Genomic DNA, 8,177 nt, shown 5'->3' with positions numbered 1-8,177 from the left:
TCGTCATAGTTTCTATTTTTCTCATGACAATTTTTTCAAACGTCGGCATTGTTCTATCCTTTAGTCACTATAAGATATATTTTATGACGATAAGCAAAATATTGTAACCTATAGGTTTGGAGGAAAAATTTAGTAGAAAAAATTTGGAGGGAAAAAATTTCACGACGAAATGAGAATAATTGGTGACGAATCTGTCGTCATTGTAAGAAATATTTTTTATGACACTTTGTATTTGTGGTATTTTAATTTGAACAAACGGTAACAAATTAAATTTTGTCATTTATTATTAAATTTTGTGATATTATTTAAATATCGTCATGCATTGTGATATTATTAATGCGATATATAAATGATCGTCACCATAATATTTTCGGAAAATTTTTAATAATATCAAATTGGAAAAAAATTTATTTATTGACGAAATATTTATAATAAATGACAATTAATGTTTCGTAGTTGCATATAATTCTTTAATGACGATCGTAATATGTGATAAAATAATTTTAAAAATGCTATAAAATATATATTGTCATATCTTATTACGATATTATGACAATACTAGTATATTGTTATTTATTTGAATGTTTATGTAACAATAAATTAAATTGTTATAATTGAATATTAATTTATAATATTTTTATATCGTCATTAAATATAACATTTTATATGATAATTTGTAATCGTCATAAAAAATAATGATTATGAGATAACTTTAATTATTATAGTAACGATATATTGTTATTTATATGATTTTAATATATTATCATATATTATGATAAAATATTTAAAGTCAATGTTAAAAGGAATTTATATTTTTTTTGTTGGCATTCAACGTAAAACAAACGTAGGTAATAATAATTACTTAGAATTGTAGCTATAGGAATTTGTTTAGTTTAGTGGTTTTATATTTTCCTCCCACCCTACTTCTCAGGTTTCGATTAATATGTATTATTAAGGGTTAAGGTGCAAAAATACCCTTAACATTTTGGGTCAGGAGCAATTTTACCCCTAACGTTTAAAATGGTGCAATTTTGCCCCTAATGTTTGTAGCCAAGAGCAATTTTACCCCTAACGTTAATAAATTGGGTCAATTGCAGACACTATTATAAAACACATATATCTTTTGTTCATTATTTTGCACCAATTGTATATCAATTCATTCTAAAAAAAGGATTTCATATTTTTTGTAATTTAATAATAGAATTGGAGATTAATATTTATAAATTCGATGAATTTTTTTTAATTTTTTTGTCTAGTTCGTATAAAAGACAACATATATTTTTTTTCACATCCCAACATATGTTTATGATTTGTTACTGATAAAATGACGCATATGTGAAGTGTAGATGATAAGATTCTCGCAGTTTGATGAATTATTTCTAAAATTGACCAAATTTATTAACGTTAGGGGTAAAATTGCTCTTGGCTACAAACGTTAGAGGTAAAACTGCACCATTTTAGACGTTAGGGGTAAAATTGCTCCTGACCCAAAACGTTAGGGGTATTTTTGCATCTTAACCCTATTATTAATGATAACAAAAATGGGTTAAGGTGTAAAAATACCCCTAACGTTTTGGACCAGGAACAATTTTACTCCTAATGTCTAAAATGGTGCAATTTTACCCCTAACGTTGGAAGCCAAGAGCAATTTTACCCCTAACATTAATAAATTGGGTCAATTTGAGAAATAATTCATCAAACTGTCTTCTCGGTCATGAATCTTGTTATCTACACTTCATACATGTGTCATTTTATAAGTAACAAATCATAAACATTCGTTGGGATGTGAAAAAAATAAAAGAATAAAAAATATACTATCTTTTTGTACGGATTAGACAAAGAAAATTCAAAAGATCCACCGAATTTATAAATATTAATCTCAAATTCTATTATTAAATTCTAAAAAACATGAAATCCTTTTTTTTGGAACGAATTATTATGCAATTGATGCAGAATAATGGATAAAATATCTGTGTTTTATAATAGTGTCTGAAATTGATCCAATTTATAAACGTTAGAGGTAAAATTGTTCTTGACTTCCAACGTTAGGGGTAAAATTGCATCATTTTAGACGTTAAGAATAAAATTGCTCCTGGCCTAAAACGTTAAGGATAAAATTGCACCTTAACCCTAACAAAAATACCTTCATTATTAGTAAATTCTTATCTTATCACCAATTGATAGTAAATAATTTATTTTCAAGATTTCCCTCCACTTTCATAAAAAAAAAAAAAAAAATTATTTACCTCCACTACAAAATATAATAACAGTGAAACAAATTAAAAAACTGTAACTTCCCCCTCTTTCACCATTTGTTGGACCTCACTCTGCCCACTATGTAACCAAACCAACGATCCACCAAGTGCCTATTGTAGCTTAATCTGCGAAGAGTATGGTTAAGGATGGGAGTGAAGTGGGAGAGAGAAACTCGAGGGATCGGACTAGTATTACGAGTAGCAACCCAGGATTCCATTCTGAGTCTGGCTGATGGAAACAGAGTTGGGCATCAATGGAAGCCAGATTGGAAATCTGAAATGGTAAGGTATTTGAGCACCTAAATCCAAATGCTCTAAACTTACATGCATGTTTTCTTACAGGCATCAATCCAAAGGCTCTAAACTTACAAGCATGTTTTCTTCTTCCCTTATTTTTTAAATCCAAAATTAGAAAAAGATGGAAGAGGTAAGAATTTAATAATGGTGTTGAGATTTACTGATGAAAAATCTAAAGAAGTGTCTACAAATTCACTTTTAGAAATGTTTTAGGGTTTCAGTTTCTAACTCTCTTTCTACTTCTGTGCAGATTAAACTGTTGTTAAGCATTAGCAATGTAGTCAGCTATCACAGGGAGCATTTTCATCTTTGAGAAAGTGACCATTCTCATGATTTTTCAGCTCTACCAAGTTTTAAACTCTAGTTTGCTAAAGGTGATGTCTTGTTTGTATTTTTAGAATTGTTTCAAATGAGTTGATTATTGTATAAACGGTTAAAGTGGGTATGTTATATTTTGATTTTGAACAGTGTGGAGGAGCAGAGAATGTTGGAGAGTTGCCCAGGACTTGTGGAAGAATGTTTTATTAGCTATGTACATTTGTTCTTAGTTTATTCTCAATCTTGAGATGAATTGATTTTTGTTTTCCTTTTCCCAACTGTTGTGAAAAAAGATAAGTTTGCTTTTATTTTATTGAATTTATGATATGATTGAATTATTTAATATGTATTTTATTGTATTCAATATTTAGTCAATTTTATATTTTGATAGCACAATTACTCAGATACATAATTAAAAAAGCATTAATGGCTCAAATGATGACATGATCTTAATAGTAAATTACAATTTTTAGTTTTAGTAAATTCGTGAATGGAGTTTTAGTATTAACTATCATTTTTAGTGACTATAAAAAACCGTTTAATTACTCATTATAATGTAACAGTAACGGCGGTAGAATATAAGAATAACTAATTTGTCATTATATTATAATCATTCATGACGATCTTTATCGTCAATAAACATGTACCTTTAATGACAATAAAATTGTCATTAATTAATACTTTTCAGTGACATATTAAATGTTAACGTGACAAAAGTATAAGGGAAAAGTACAAAAATAAACCTTGTAGTTTGGGCCATTTTCAATCATATACTATGTGGTTTAAAAGTTTACAAACTGGTACCTTGAGGTTGATTCCGTTAGCAAACATAGACATTTCTATCTAACGGTGTAAAAAATGCTGAGGTGGCAGTCAAAGTCAAAATATCTTAAGGGTAATTTTGTCCTTTCAAATACTTTATATTTTATAATTTATTATATTTTATAAAATTTAAAACCTCCTCCAATCCCCAATTGATAACTCAGCTCTCCTCACAGATTGCTCAATACTCTTATATCTCCCATCACAGATCTCACATGTCTCACCGCTTCGATTATATTCCCTGTCCTGCTTCCCCTTTCGTTCTAATCATTGCAGCTCCCTCGCGTATCCTCCGTACAGCTTCCCCTAAATTCCGGCAACCGCAAACGAAGGGGATACGGAAATTGTGTTTGTTTATGTGGTTTTCTTCGTCGGCGATAGTCAGAACTTCGCTCTCGTCGACATAATCAACACCTATAGCTTCAAGAATTTAAGCCTCCACGAAATGTGTGATTCGAGCCTTCGCCATGACTGGTATAGTAACAGACTGTTTAATTTCTTTAATAAGCTGATGATCGCTCATGCGGGCTACGCCACCTTGAGCTCTGATATCGGCAGGGACACGTTCCAAAGCCATAACTGCACAAGCTCCTGCTTCCTCAGCGATTCGGGCCTGCTCGGCGTTAACGACGTCCATTATAACACCGCCGCGGAGCATCTGAGCAAGGCCTACCTTGACGGAGAAGGGGGACTTATTTTTAGCTTCGGTGATTGATCCATCACCGTAAAGTGCTACCACTTCAGTTCCGGCCATTTCTAGGGTAACGAAATGAGGAAGAACAGAACACTGTAATCCAGACAGACAAGAAGAGGAAGAGACGGTGGCGATAGAATAGAGTGGAGGTGGAGAAGGGGGGCTTGGTTAAATAAAAACGTGGCAACAGACCCAAAAAAGGTGGGAAAAAACAAGGAATCAAAACAGAGTGGGAATAAGTACCGGATTTGATTGAGAAATTGAAAAAATAAAAAGGGAAACTAGAAATGGAATTGGCATTGGGAGCGAAAAGAACAGGTAAAAGAGAAGAGAATTACTTTAAAGAAAGAAATGAAGAATCTCACTATTTTACCATTGCAGGAGGACGAAGAAGAGAAGGGGAGGAGGACGGTTCAGGAGAAGAGAGATAGACGAGAAAGAGCAGAGGTGTGGTGTCAATTGGGGATTGGGGAGTTCTAAAATTATAAACATATAATAAATTATAAAATTTAAAATAAATGAATGGACAAAAATAACCTTTAGATTTTTTTACTTTGACTGCCACCTCAGCTTTTTTAACACCGTTAGTCATTTTAGACCTTGTTTGCTAACGGAATCAACCTCAATGTACCAGTTTGTAAACTTTTAAACCACATAGTATATGATTGAAAATGGTCCAAACCACAAGGTTTATTTTTGTACTTTTCCCAAAGTATAATGTCATTCAAATTCTACAATTTCCATTTTATATAGCTTGTCGTCACTGTAAATGTCATTTTTATGACGAAAAATGAATTGCGTCATTTAAATGTTTTCATTCATGACGACCTTATATCTTAAGTGACAATAATTAAGTAAATCTTAATGTCACTAAAATTCTATAATTTCAATCATTTATCGAAATTCATCATCATAACTATATATTTAGATGACGAAATATGAAAGACGTCACGAAAATATTCACTATTATGACAAAAATATTTTTTGAAGTGACAAAATATTCACAACATTAGTGACAAAATAAGTGTCACTAAAACAAAATCATACGATGACACACATTCTTGATCGTCATATAAAAGTAAATATGTTATGACAAAACGAAAATTTGTCATATATACAAAATACCACGCTCCTACCATGACGATCAACGTGACAACAAATATTTGTCACCAATTGTCTATTGTGACGAAAAAACATGTTTTCATGACAAATATTGTGCGTCATAAAATATCATATTTCTTGTAGTGTATCTGTGTAATCTATCCCAAAGAGTTATTTGTACCCCTTAGCCACAAGTGTGGCTTTGAACTTGTTAACTGAGCCATCAGCATTATATTTAACTCTGAAACCCACATGGTGGCTATTGCATTTTTCCCTTGTGGAAGAGTTGTTAGGATCCAGGTTTTGTTCTCTTCTAGTGCCCGAATTTCTGATTTCATAGCACTCACCCACTTAGGATCTTTAATGGCTTCTTTGTAAGACTTTGGTTCATGTTCCTTAGCTATTTTGGCCACAAATGCCATGTGATGTTTGTGAAAATCAGGAACATATGTAGTAGTATCGATTTGACTTGGGGTTTGAACTATGGAAACAAAATCTGTGAGCCATTATGGTTTATGAATTGATCTGCCTGTTCTAATGACTGACTGTCACGATCCAACCCAGGCCATGACCGACGCATAAATTAAATTAACTTTAATCTATGCTAGCCTTAATCCTGAACTAATAGAAATTCCAAAATTTACTAACGGAATATCAAAATCGTCTCAATTACATGAATGAACCTTAAAAGAATCAAGTGTGCAAGTCTAAACCTCAATAATCAAAATTCTCCAAAGATAATATAAAGCTAATTTATTAGGCAATCTCCTTCAACATCAATCCAAGGGTTACCTCACGAACAGGGACCTTAATCTGAAAAAGAAAGATTCAACGTGGTATGAGATTTTCGTCTATGCGAGCGAAAACCTCAGTGAGCAGTAGCTACAGCACACAACAGAAAGGGAACAGGCAGGCAAGCTGATACTTTTAAATTATGACAAATATAGTTCAAAATATAGTATTTCAAAATCAGTTAAACCAAATGGTCAATATAAGATAATCAATTCCAAAATGCTGACAATCAATTGTCAAACATAATACTGAAGCCTTTCAAAATATCAAATACTAGAATAATCAGAAAATAAGACAAAAGTTTTAAAACACATGGTACAGTGTAACAGAGTGGTGATACTGCACACCACCAGGGCCAGATAAATGGTAAGCGCGCTACCAATAACAGATACAGATAACAGATAATTGCCTTCACCGATCTTATGCATGATTCTAATGTTGACACAACTGACGATAAAACCGACAACTGACATCATGACTCGAAGACAAATGCAAAGTCCTAATGTTATGAAGATCGGTGAGAGGCCAGATAACAGATACAGATATACTGAGCACTTGTACCAGTTTGGAAACATGTAATATACATATATAAATCAGAAAATCATAACTGATTGAACAAATTATCAGATTTCTAAAATAAAAGTAATAACTGCGATAAATCGCGTATCGGAATGTACAGATCATATCAAATCAAATTTTTAATAATTTCAGAGTAACTGATAATAAAACAAATCAAATATAAAGGGCCTATTCCCAGAATATACGCTCTAATACTAAGGATATTTAGTAAACAGAAGGTTCAAAATCTACGCTTTTATAAACGAAACATATAATCAAATGTCAATTTTTGATAAACAGTTTAAGGTCTGATATTTCAATCAAATAGTGTCATGTACTATAATTACCACTCACCTGAACTTTAAACCGAAGCAAGAACCAAAGAGCTCGTCTCTCAATCGATTGAAGGGATATCAAAATTTCCTATTGGGTTCAATAAAAAGAGAGAATGAATTAACTAAGGTTAATCATATCTAAACTAATAGAGACAATTAACATATTAGGGAAGAAGTAATTAAATCCTCACTAATCAATAAACTAAGAATTCCTTTTAAACCATAAGACAAATTTTAAATTCTGTTACATTGGAATAAAAAAAATGGAAGACAATTCAATAAAGGAAAAAGATATAAAATCATTACTCAATCTCTCATTTAGAATATATAATATATATATATATATAATGGAGAAAGATTTTGAATAATAAAACTCCATTAAAGCAACACCAAATTAAAAATGGGATAGGACAAAATTGAACCTTTAAACTTTAATTCAAAACAAAAACTGATGTTCCAGGATAAGACCAAAGCATAAACACTTTCAAAAGACTCAAATATGGATTTTTTTAAAATAGAAAATGTTGCAGCAAAAGTCCAAACTTGGTGCGCAAACGGACGAACTACAAGTTGATTAAAATAGTAAAGTATGGGTGCAGGGGTTGATTAGATAAAAAATCAAAATATACAAAGAATCAGCAACTTACTTTTTCAATTCCAAAAGCCACCGATCAAGATTTTGCAGGAGCAATATTATGGAAGTTTTAAAATTTGGAACAACACGGAGGAGAAGGAGGGCGGCTGCAGTTTCTTTTTGTTTTGAGATACAAGGTTAAAACTGTGTTTAAGTGACTAAGGGTATAATTGGTAAATGTAATTAGGTTGTAAAAACAAAACCTAGTTAATACAAATAGGGTTATTTATTAAAAAGCAAGCTAACTAAAAATTATATCTATATATTTATAAAATGCCTAAAATTAAGAGCATGAAGATGTGAGGGTGAATCAATAGTTTGTAGATGTGAAATGGGAGTATTTGTTGTGATAGATGGGATATTATCCGAGA

General features: G+C 31.5%; 1 pseudogene; it reads right to left on the bottom strand.

Annotated features, from left to right (window-relative positions):
• Nucleotides 1-3,862: 3,862 nt before the first annotated feature.
• Nucleotides 3,863-4,446, bottom strand: LOC136203657 (probable pyridoxal 5'-phosphate synthase subunit PDX1; annotated as a pseudogene).
• Between the last annotated feature and the right edge of the window lie 3,731 nt (nt 4,447-8,177).

Source organism: Euphorbia lathyris, chromosome 8 (genome assembly GCF_963576675.1).
Source record: "Euphorbia lathyris chromosome 8, ddEupLath1.1, whole genome shotgun sequence".
Taxonomy (NCBI): Eukaryota; Viridiplantae; Streptophyta; class Magnoliopsida; order Malpighiales; family Euphorbiaceae; genus Euphorbia; species Euphorbia lathyris.
The sequence above is the reverse complement of the archived record's forward strand: the minus strand, read 5'-3'. Positions and strand labels throughout refer to the sequence as shown.